Consider the following 11,115-nt stretch of genomic DNA (forward strand, 5'->3'; position numbering starts at 1 on the left):
AGCGGACGCCGGGTTGTTGGGTTGAGGAGTTACCCTCTGTGTTATGGAGCATCAACACTACTCCTAACAAATCTACGGGTTATACACCTTTTTTCATGGTCTATGGAGATGAGGCGGTTCTCCCTTCTGACAACCATCATGACTCACCTCGTGTGGCGGCTTATGTTGAGGCAGACAATGAACAAGCGCCTCAGAATGATCTCGACCTGTTAGATGAGAAGAGAGACTTGGCAGCAGCTCGCTCGACGATTTACCAGCAAGACTTACGCCAATATCACAACCATCGTGTTAAGTCCAGAGCTTTTCAGGAAGGGGATTTGGTGCTCCGGCTCACCCAGGATCAAACGGATGCACACAAGTTATCACCACCTTTGGAAGGACCCTTTGTGGTTAGCAAGAACTTGAATAATGGGTCATATTACTTTATCGATGTTCGAGAGCACAAAGACTCACGTAAGTCGGAGGAGGAGACCCAGAGGCCATGGAATATTGCTCATCTTCGGCCCTACTATACTTGAGCCATAGGCTCCCCTGATGTAAATATTTTTGCCAATGTATATATTATGATAAATAATAAAGCAGGACCTCTGTCCTTATTTCCCTCAAACCAAGGTAAATTTGTCATTATCATTGTCATTATTCTTTCACATGATAACTTGGGGGCTGATCACATTTATCCGGCTTAACCCATTTGATTCGGCTTATGATCGTATTCGAATCTAGCCGTTAAAAATTATGATCACTAGGGGGCTTCCTGTTCAAACATAGGTCGTATTCGAACCAAAGAGAAAATAACTGTCGGTACCCTTTTGATTGGCACACTGCCGAGCTTGCTTGGGGTCTTCTTGATCGTATTCGAGTCATAGCTTAACCCCTCTAAGAACCGACTTTGATCGTATTCAAATCAGAGTCGTTAAAAAAACTCTCAAGGTCATTAGGGGGCTTCCTGTTCAAACATAGGTCGTATTCGAACCAAAGAGAACACAACTGTCGGTACCCTCTTGATTGGCGCAATGCCAAAGCCATTGGGGGCTACGTGATCGTATTCGAATCCTAGCTTAAACCCCTTTGGAACGGTTCACTGATCGTATTCGAATCAGTAGCGTTGCCATTTTTTACTTCTCCTTCGATTTAAGTTGTCTTTGGAAACCCCCTTGCTTGACTTGAGATTTTTTCTGAGGCTTACAAGTATGATTGCTGTAACCCGGCTCAGTATTGATTGATGAGTCGCCGATCTATAAGCATCATTGTACCTTTGAAGTTATCAGGTATCCAAACATTGGGTTATCACCCTTACTGACCGGGTCATATAAACCGGTGGTGCAAATTTGAGAAGTCTTAAGCATCATATCATAGTTGTGTTTTTTGCAACAAGCTAATCTATGATTGTTTTTTAATCCTTTTGACCCGCCTGGTTGTCCGATGTCAAGGGATTTTTTGCAGTCTGTTGAAGGACAATTTTTGAACCCTGATCATGCATGCATGGATATAACCATGGTGGTTTAACAAAGCATCAACGACGTGCATGATGGCACGGCCACAAAACAAAGTTATTTCTATCCTATTACAGGACTCATTCAGTCCAAATAAGTTCACATTGTTTCTTATACCACAGGTATGAGCCGCCATGACAAGTTCACCTTCAGGATTGCCCGGAAGCGTCCGGGTTAGCCCTCTCCGCGCCTGTTCCCTGCTCCTTTTCCTGGAAGGTTGATGATCACCAGTCAATGTTGTTCAAGGCTTCAAATTCAGCTTCATTGTCAACAAGACTGGCCGGGTCAACTTCAGGAGCAAAGGTATGCTTACGAGGTGGAGGAATCAGACTAGTCACATCGTATTGAGGCATTGGAATTCTTTGATTCTCTTCATCGTAACCCGCCTGGTACTTGGTAAGATCCACTTCATTGGCTATAAGAGTCGCCACGGGGCGTATCTCTTTGACACAGGCGAGAAAATCAACGTCTTCAAATGGCGTGCCATCTTCCTTCAGGCTTGGATAACCAATGGCGATATCCGCCGGGTCTAGTTCCGGTAACCAGGCTTTCGCCCGGCTTAGAGCATTTAGCACTCCGGCTCTTGCAGCTGACCGTCTTAGTTCAGTGATCCGTTGCGAAAGAATTGAAAGCTTCCTCAAGACATGTGCCAGGAGGGTTGGCCTTTCGTTGGACAGGGCCACCGAAGCAATTGTACGTTGCGACCCGGTGTACAATTGTTCCACCAAGGTGTACACTGCCTTCAGCTTAATCATCATGTTTTGGTTCAAGTTTGAACTTCTGGGGCCTGTATAAGCATAATTAGGAGAATTAATTCCAGGCGTATGATCTATTGCACGACTTAGATATTTACACAATCGTAAGGCGAATTACCAAAGATGGCTGAGACCATTTGGGAAATATGGCGCTTTAAACCGGATAATTCACCAGTGATTTCTCCCAGAGCCGCCTCTACTTTCTCAGCTCGGCTTATCAGCGTGGTCTTTTCATCCGCCCAGGCTTTCTTTTCAGCCTCAAATTCTTTCTTCAGTTTTTCTTGTTCAGAAATACTAAATTTGAACTTGGTGTTTGCCTTTTCAAGTTCCGGCTCTTGGGTATCAAGGCGGCTCTTCAGATTAGTCACTTCGGACTCAAGCTGGCTCGTGGTGGCCTATACAAGTGCAAAGTTCAAGTCAAGCAAATTGTTTATGCAATATTCAAGTCCCAAGTAATGTGCCAGCACCAACACTTGGCACTTGGGGGCTAATGCCCCAAAGAGTTTTCTTTTCCAGGGCGGTTCGTCAGATGGCGATTTATAAGACTAAGTCTCAAGCATTTTGCAAGCAATAATACTTGGCACTTGGGGGCTAATGTGTACTGCTGTTCAAAGAACTATACGAATTTCTCTATGAAGAATCGGCTCAGCCATATTGGTTAAGCCACCCTTGGGGACTACATGGTAAGCCGGATTTTTTTTCTTTTTATTTCTAATTTTGTTTCTAAGTCTACAGCATAAGCATCATAAGTAGCAGACTTGGGGGCTAATGTACTAAAGGATAATGAACAAGAGAGAACAGGTTATAGCTCGAATTTGTGATGCATTTGCTTTACCATGTCAACTTCGAGGTCCCGGCTGTTGTGCACTTGACTCATAAAGCCAGAAAAGATATCTCCAATGCTCATATGAGCATAATTAGCAACATCCATCTTGACTCGGCGTTGGTACAAAAGTTCTTCCTTGGCAGGACATTTAGCCAGTACAGTTGGCTTCCCCGGCTCAACATAGCCGGTTCTAGTGATTTCTATATCAGCATTGGAAGGATCATCTGTCCGGATTGGGCTTGGAGGCTTGGGATTTTCTGAGTCATTGGCAGCTTGGTCAGTGGGCAGGTCGGTAGAAGGAGGTGGCACATTTTGCGCTGGTTCAGATGGCGGTTCATGAGTATTTGAGTCCGTCATGGTTGTTTCAGGAGCCGGCTCAGTTACAACTCTGTCTTCAGCTGGTTTGTTCTTCCTAACCCTCTTGTTGGGTTTGGCTTGACCATTGTGCCAAAATAAAAGATTAATACAGGCGAAAGGGATTTAAATAAATACAAGATGAACGGGTTAGTATACCCTGGAGCAGTCTTGAAGGCTGGCAGATTGGACTGCAATGACTCGCCGGAGGAAGGGGAAGTATCCTGATAATCCGAGTCAGGGGGATTGAGTGGTTGACGAAAGAGACCCGCCAAGGGGTAAAACTTATTTAAAGTAGAGGTAACCTCAGTCCGGCGTTTCCTTGGACTGTTTGGTAAGCCGGAGGAGAGCTTCGCGTCCTTGCTGGTCTGGGTCTGCCTCCGGCTCTCATGAGTTTGCCGCTTCAAAAGAAATTGAGGATCATGATGAGCTAGAGGATGAGAAAATCTTACTTTCCGGGTCACTCTGCGGATTTTCCGTCTTGGCAAAGGCTCGGAGTCGGAGGAAAGGATAGTTACCTCATCAGCCTTGCTACGGCTTGTCCTAGTGTCCTCCTGCTGATGATTAGTGTCAATAAGATGATTAAAAAATAAGCCGAGAGAGTCAAGGGCTACCTCCGACTCAGAAGAGTACAATAGCCGAAGTAGGTCAGAAGCGGTAGCTTTCTTGCCCTTCTTTTTGACAACTTCTTTCCTGGCGGCTTTCTTTTCCTTTCTTGCTCTCTTGGCAGCTTCATGATCATTCATATTTAACTTTCCAAAATTTATCACCCGCCTGCAAGGATTAAGCATATTCATGAGTATGAGGGAAACATTAAGAAATTAAGATAAACATTTCATATGGGCGGTTTACCTTTGGAGCCGGGTTATCTTTGCAGAAAGGGGCTAGATCCACTTTGCCACAATCCGCCAGACTCTCGTTGAGGAGAGATTTGGTCATGCCATCAACAACATGAGCAGGTAAGTCGTCAGGGCTATGGCGCAGGGGGTCATTCTTGGCGCCGGTATATTTGCGCATTAAGACGGTGCGACGGCTCAATGGAATAACTCTCCAGGCAAGCCAGACCCGAACCAGGTCAATACCAGTCAACCCGTTCCCCAGCAGAGCCTTGATTTTAGCCAGGGTAGGAGCAAGGGATTTGCGCTCTGCGGCAGTAATCTTGTTAGGCAGAGGGTGATTGGTGTCAAGACGAAGGGCGCGAAAGCCGGGCAGAGGGTTCTCGTCAGCCGGAGAGGTGTCCTTGCAGTAGAACCATGTCATGTTCGAGTCTTTAGGATGGCTTGGCGGGTTAGCATAGGGAAAGATCACATCTCTGCGGCGCTGGATTGAAACTCCGCCAAGTTCCAAGCTCTGGCCGCTGGCGCACTCCGTCTGGCGGTTCAAATAGAACATTTCTCTGAAGAGCAGTAAATTGGGTTCTTCACCAAGATAAACTTCGCTGAACACTTGGAAGTTGCAGATATTAGACACGGAATTGGGTCCAATGTCTTGTGGGTGAAGGTCAAAAAACTTCAGCACATCTCTGAAAAACTTTGAACCAGGAGGAGTAAAACGCTGGTTCATATGATCTGTGAAAACAATGACCTCCCCTTCTTTGGGTTGAGGAAATTCTTCATCCGGGTTAGGAGCACGATAAGGCATGACTTCTTTCTTCGGCAGATAGCCGGTTTTCACAAAATCATTCAAGGTGCTGTCAGTGACAATGGATTTCACCCAGTTGCAAGAGGTAGGTGCCTTGGGCGCCATTCTATTTGAAAGCCTAAGACAAAGTAAAAGGGTCGGTTCAAATTTAAGCCGGGCAGGTTAAAAGTATTACTGTGAATAGCAATATGGCGACTTATGAAGGGGCCTAATGGTATAAGGATAATTATGTCCTGGTTACTTAATCCACCATGGGATTTATAAGCCGTCAGCATTATTTAAACCGACAGAGGTGGTTCAGGTTGTTAATTAAGCTTTACTTCCTTAAAAGCCGGTGATTAGAGTCGCCGTGACTAGATGAATCTAACAGAATATGGATTTTGCCTACGTGTTGTACAAACAGGTTTCACATTTTGCAGCAGTTATTTTGGATCAAATAAAGGTTCAGAAAAGAAATATTACTAGACCTAAAAACAGGGCGCAGAGAAGTTCATATGTTGTAATGAGATTTTCTTACAAGGAAAGGAGGTCTACTATTAATCAAAATGGATGCGGAACACGAACCGCATCAGATCCATGGGGGTTTTTGGATCAGGAGAAGCCGTGGCAAAGAAAAATAAAACAGCTTGGATGAACTATGCCCGTATAGAGGAACACGACTAGCCCTAATGCGGATCTATGGCACAGAAAGGGGAAAACTTACTGCAGAGGATCTGCGAAGGAGGAGCGCTGCGTTCTCTGGTCAAGATCAGGTCGATGCAGTAGCCAAGCTCGATGAGGACGAAGGGCGCAGTGGCGACGGCGGCGGAGCTCTGGTGGCAGATGGGGGCGAGAGGAAGATGATGCCAAATGGAGAATGAGAGGAGACCAAGTCGGGTCTATTTATAAGGAAAAACCTATTGAATGGGCATGAAAAACGAGGAGGTCGAAAAAACATAGTTATCCAGCTACAGAGGCGCCTCGGTTTTCGGATGGTCATTAAGACAGAGATCCGTTGAGATGTATTGGACAAAAAACATGCATTTATGATAGGTGATGTCATGGCCCGCCAGGACAAAACATGCATTTAAGTGTCAAAGACTGACATGAACCAGTTCAAATCAATCTGGGGCCTAATGTTGGGGATATAACTATTTGTTATGACCCGTCGAGAGGGGCCGGGTTATACCTGTAAGCATTCTTGAAGCCCAAAGCTCAAGGTTGAAGACGGCGGCTTAGTAAGGGCCCAAGGCCCAGAGGTAACTTAAGGCCCGTAGTGATAAACCGCCGTATAGGTATGACTTGTATTGTAAGGCAAGAAATATTAAGAGACCGAGATGGATACTGTTTATAAGCTGGCCGGGACTCTGTAGAGCCGCTGGGCGTCGACCTCTGTATATAAAGGGATGACCCGACGGCGGTTCAGGGCAAGTAACAACAACTCGAGAGCTAGGTCAAGCGATTTGCTCCCTGGTGGTCGAGACATAAGCAATCCCACTCAAAACTGGATCGTAGGCTTTTACCTTCACCGTAAGGGGCCGAACCAGTATAAATCTCGTGTCTCTTGTCCCGTTTAACCCCTTCAAGCTTCCTAGTTGCGATGGCTCCACGACGAAGTCCGTTCCTTAGGACATCTGACGTGAGCTTCCTAGTTGCAATGGCTCCATGACGAAGTCCATTCCTTAGGACATCTGACGTGACAATTCCACGACAAGTTGGTAGTGCATCTTTGAAGTCCCAAGCACATAACAAGTTATACACTTGGCACTTGGGGGCTAATGCGGATTGCTTTTTATCAACTGACATTTTAAGTCCCAAGCACATAACAAGTTATACACTTGGCACTTGGGGGCTAATGCGGATTGTTTTTTATCAACTAACATTTTAAGTCCCAAGCACACAACAAGTTCTATACTTGGCACTTGGGGGCTAATGCATATCGAACCTTCATGACAGGAAAAGTACCAGTTCATCCTAAAGGTATAAACCGACCCTTGGGGGCTACGCCAGCAAAAAATCAATATTATTCTACTACAAATCCCAGTTCACAATAATTTTATGAACCGGCCCTTGGGGGCCACTGGAGTTGATATTCTAAGCCAGTTCTAAGGAAAGAAAATTTGTGCAAAAGGAATAGATATTTACCTCATATCGCTCTTTCATCAGACCTACTAAACCGGCTTCATAATCGCGGCTTGTATACAGATGGTTTAAATATCCAGAGTGGATGTCCTGAGCATATAAATCTGTTTTCCACTTGCCCTTGGCCACAGCAGAAAATTCTTCCTTGGCACTATGCTTTGATAAAGCGACAGGGTTGCCAGGAGCAGTATGACCAAAACCGGTAATCACAACATCATCTGTGGTGCCATCAACAGTTTTGGCTGGGCTTGGTGGTTTATCAGATGTTCTTGCCGGGCTTGGTGGATCGACATATGGGCTTGGCAGATCAGCAGACTGGATTGTCGGATTTATCTCTCCCGTTCAGCAAAAGTGTCCTGAGCCTGAGGTACCGGATCATCCAGGATAATATCAGCATTCTGATCAAGAGCCTCTGAGGTCTTCTTCGGTTCAGTGGCCGGATTATCATCAGTTGGTTTAGTCAGTTTGGCTTTCTTGCTAACTCTGGCTTTGGCACCCAAAAAATAGATGCAGAGGTTAGTACAATAAACCAGTACAAGGCATAAAGGGTTAAGTATAATATACTTACCCAGGAACAGTCTTGAGTGGAGGCATTTGTGTGGTAGATGACTCGTCGGATGATGAATGGGAGGTTCCCTGATAATTTGAATCAGACGGATTAAGAGGATATCGGAAGTGACCCGTTTTAGGATAAAGTGTGTCAGGAATATAAGAAACCTCTTGGCGGCATTTTCGAACCGGAGAGTTCGGTAAACCAGAGGAGGTCACCAATTGGCCGCTATGCCAAGTTGTGCAGCGAGCTTCATGCTGTTGTGTCTTCAAAGAAAAGTGTGGATCCGAATAAGCAAGAAGGTGTGAATATTTTACTTTCCAGACTGCTCGACGGAGTTTTTATACTGGTACATGATTTGAGTCGGAAGATAGAACAATTATCTCTGCATCACCAGCGCGGCTAGCTTCCGCATCATCCTGATAATAATCATTATCAATGAGATGTATGGAAAAAGAACCAAGAGAGTCAAGTTCTACCTCCAACTCCAGGTCATCAAGCTCTTCATCATTGGGCAGGTCAGAGGCCTCGGTGGTTTTCTTCTTTGCTAGCCTCTTTGTAACCCTGGTCTTGACGCGAGGCGCTCTCACCGGTTTATCCTGCGGCTTCGCCGGTTTATCTTGTGATTTCCTCTTCCAGAACGGATCATCACCCTGCACAGATGGACAACGAATTGTAAAGGAGTTTTTAAGAGGGGGCGAATTAAGACAAAAATGAGGCAATTCTTACAGCTGGCGGTTTGTTGGACGCGCAGAAGGGACTAAGCCCTACTCTGCTACATGCAGCCACCGGTTCATCAAGCATTTTCTTGACAGCTTCAGTGACTTCATCATCAGTGAGCTGGATGTCAATATGACGTTGAGGGTCTTTCAGATCCCCTGTGTATTCACACATTAAACCGGGGCGTCGGCTTAAAGGCAGAATACTCCAAGAAACCCAGCATCGAACAAAATAAACGCCTGTCAGACCATTTGCAACAAAAGCTCTGAGTTTTGATAGCTGAGGGGCATATTTTGATCGTTCCTTGGTAGTTAATCGTTGAGGAACCGGATGAGTTTTGGTAAGCCGGTACGCACGATAACCCGGTAGAGGATTTTCATCATCCGGAGCTGTGTTGCGGCAGTAAAACCAAGTCTGATTCCAGTCCTTGGGGTGGCTATGATGTTTGGCGTGAGGAAAGTCAACATCCTTTCTCTTCTGGATTGAAAAGCCGCCAAGTTCAGTGTTGGGCCCGTCCGTAAATTCAGTACGATGGTTTAAGTAAAAGAAGTCCCGGAATAGCTCGACAATGGGTTCCTCTTGCAGATAGACTTTGCAAAATAATTGAAAATTGCAAATATTGGACACAGAGTTTGGTCCAATATCTTGAGGGCGGATCTGGAAGCTAGCAAGCACATCACGGAAGAATTTTCATTCAGGAGGACTGAACCCTTGATTTAGATGATCAGTAAACACAATTACTTCTCCATTCTGGGGCTCAGGAGGATTTTTTGGACTGGGGACCCTCCAGTGGATGGTTTCTTGGCTCGCTAAAGCGCCAATTAAAACGTACCCAGTCAGTTGCTCTTCAGTAACCCGGGAAGGGACCCAATTGCAAGCATAGAACTGTTTGGCCATTTCGATGACAAGCTGGAAAAAAGGATTAAAGCCGGTTTACGATTTATGACAGATATGCATAAACCGGCATCAGGCCGGGGGAAGGAGATATCAAAACATATGTACAGGATAAACCGGATTCTGACATTAAGGTCGAGTTGGCGGTTTAAGAGAGGGCTAATGGTACCTGGCGGATTATCATTTTCTAAAGGTTAAACCGCCTATAATGGTGTGGAAGTTACAGATCTGAAAAAAAATCCTAAGTATTGCACAAATAGGTTTCACAGGTTGGTATTATGATTTTGGATCTACCACAGTTCTAAAAAGGAGAAAATTCCAAAGCCCTAAAAGGTGATAGCGGAACAGCTAAAAACCAGATGGGATCTGTTTACTGAAGAAGGGATGCTATGATGAGGGAAATGGACTATAGCTACGGCCGCACAGGGAGAAAATCGAGTTTTATCAAGTTCTAATGTAGCAGCAAGGTACAAGTGAAGAACACTGGCAAACACCGAAGAACACTGAAACCCGAGCAGTAGATCTGGGGAAGAGGGAAAGAAAACTTACAGAGGTTGAAGGAGTAGCAGTGAGGCACCGCGTTTTTCTGATCAAAACAGGTTGATGCATCGGCCGTTGTTGGAGCAGAGGCAAAAGTCGACAGCGGCGGCTGCGCTCGAGTACTAAGGTGACGCGAGGAAGACGACGAAGAGAAGAGACACAAAAGGGAAAAAGGGAAAAATGACCCCTGGTCCTATTTATAAGGCGAAGGGATAAGTGACAGGCGCGGGAATTGAGGAACCCAAAAAATGCATATGTGTCACAGTTGTCGCCTCGGTCTTTGGAGGTTCATTAATAAAGGGAAGTATTTATAGGTTTTAATAAGCAGGTGACGTCATGGCGATTTATTACGATCTCGGAAGATGACATCATGGCGGTTTAAAAAGTTCACATGAAGATGATGTCATGGCGGTTTACAAGGTTGATACGAAGATGTTCAAAATGAAATTTTTCTAAGTATTGAAGATTGACATGAACAGGTTCAAATCAATCTGGGGCCTAATGTTGGGGATATAACTACTGAGTATAAACCACCAGAGGGGCCGGGTTATACTCACAAGGAATCATCCGTATTGAAGCCCATGAAGACAAGGAGTATGGCGCTTTAATACAGAGACTTAAAGGTCCAGAGCCCAAGGGCGGATTAGGGCTCATAGACGTAAACCGCCATGAGATATGTAACTTGTATTGTAAGATAGGAAAAGGTAGAAACCGAGCCGGACGCATGTATGATCCGACCTCGGGATTCTGTAAACCGTCAGGCGTCAACCTGTGTATATAAAGGGACGACCCAGCGGCGGTTCAAGGACAGGAAACAATAACTCGAGAGCCAGGTAAAGCGGATTTGCTCCCTGATCATCGGGACCCCATCAATTCCACCACAACTGGATCGTAGGCTTTTACCTTCACCGCAAGGGGCCGAAACAGTATAAACTCCCTGTGTCCTTTGTCCGGTTTAACCCTTTTAAGCTATCTCGTTGCGATGGCTCCACGACTAAGTCCTCTCACTAGGACATCTGATGTGTTAATTCCACGACACTTTCCATAGCAACAAACATGAAGAGGGGCTGGGAAGTTCCACACCACACCCCTAGTAACAATTATGAAACATGGGTAAGGAATTTTTTTTCAAATTAGATGATCACTCTTCCTACTTTGCTATTCCATGGTACAAGTTGAACAAGGTTGGCAAGTTCCACACACCCCATGTACATTAGTAAT

The sequence above is a fragment of the Triticum aestivum genome, chromosome 5B (genome assembly GCF_018294505.1).
Source record: "Triticum aestivum cultivar Chinese Spring chromosome 5B, IWGSC CS RefSeq v2.1, whole genome shotgun sequence".
NCBI lineage: Eukaryota > Viridiplantae > Streptophyta > Magnoliopsida > Poales > Poaceae > Triticum > Triticum aestivum.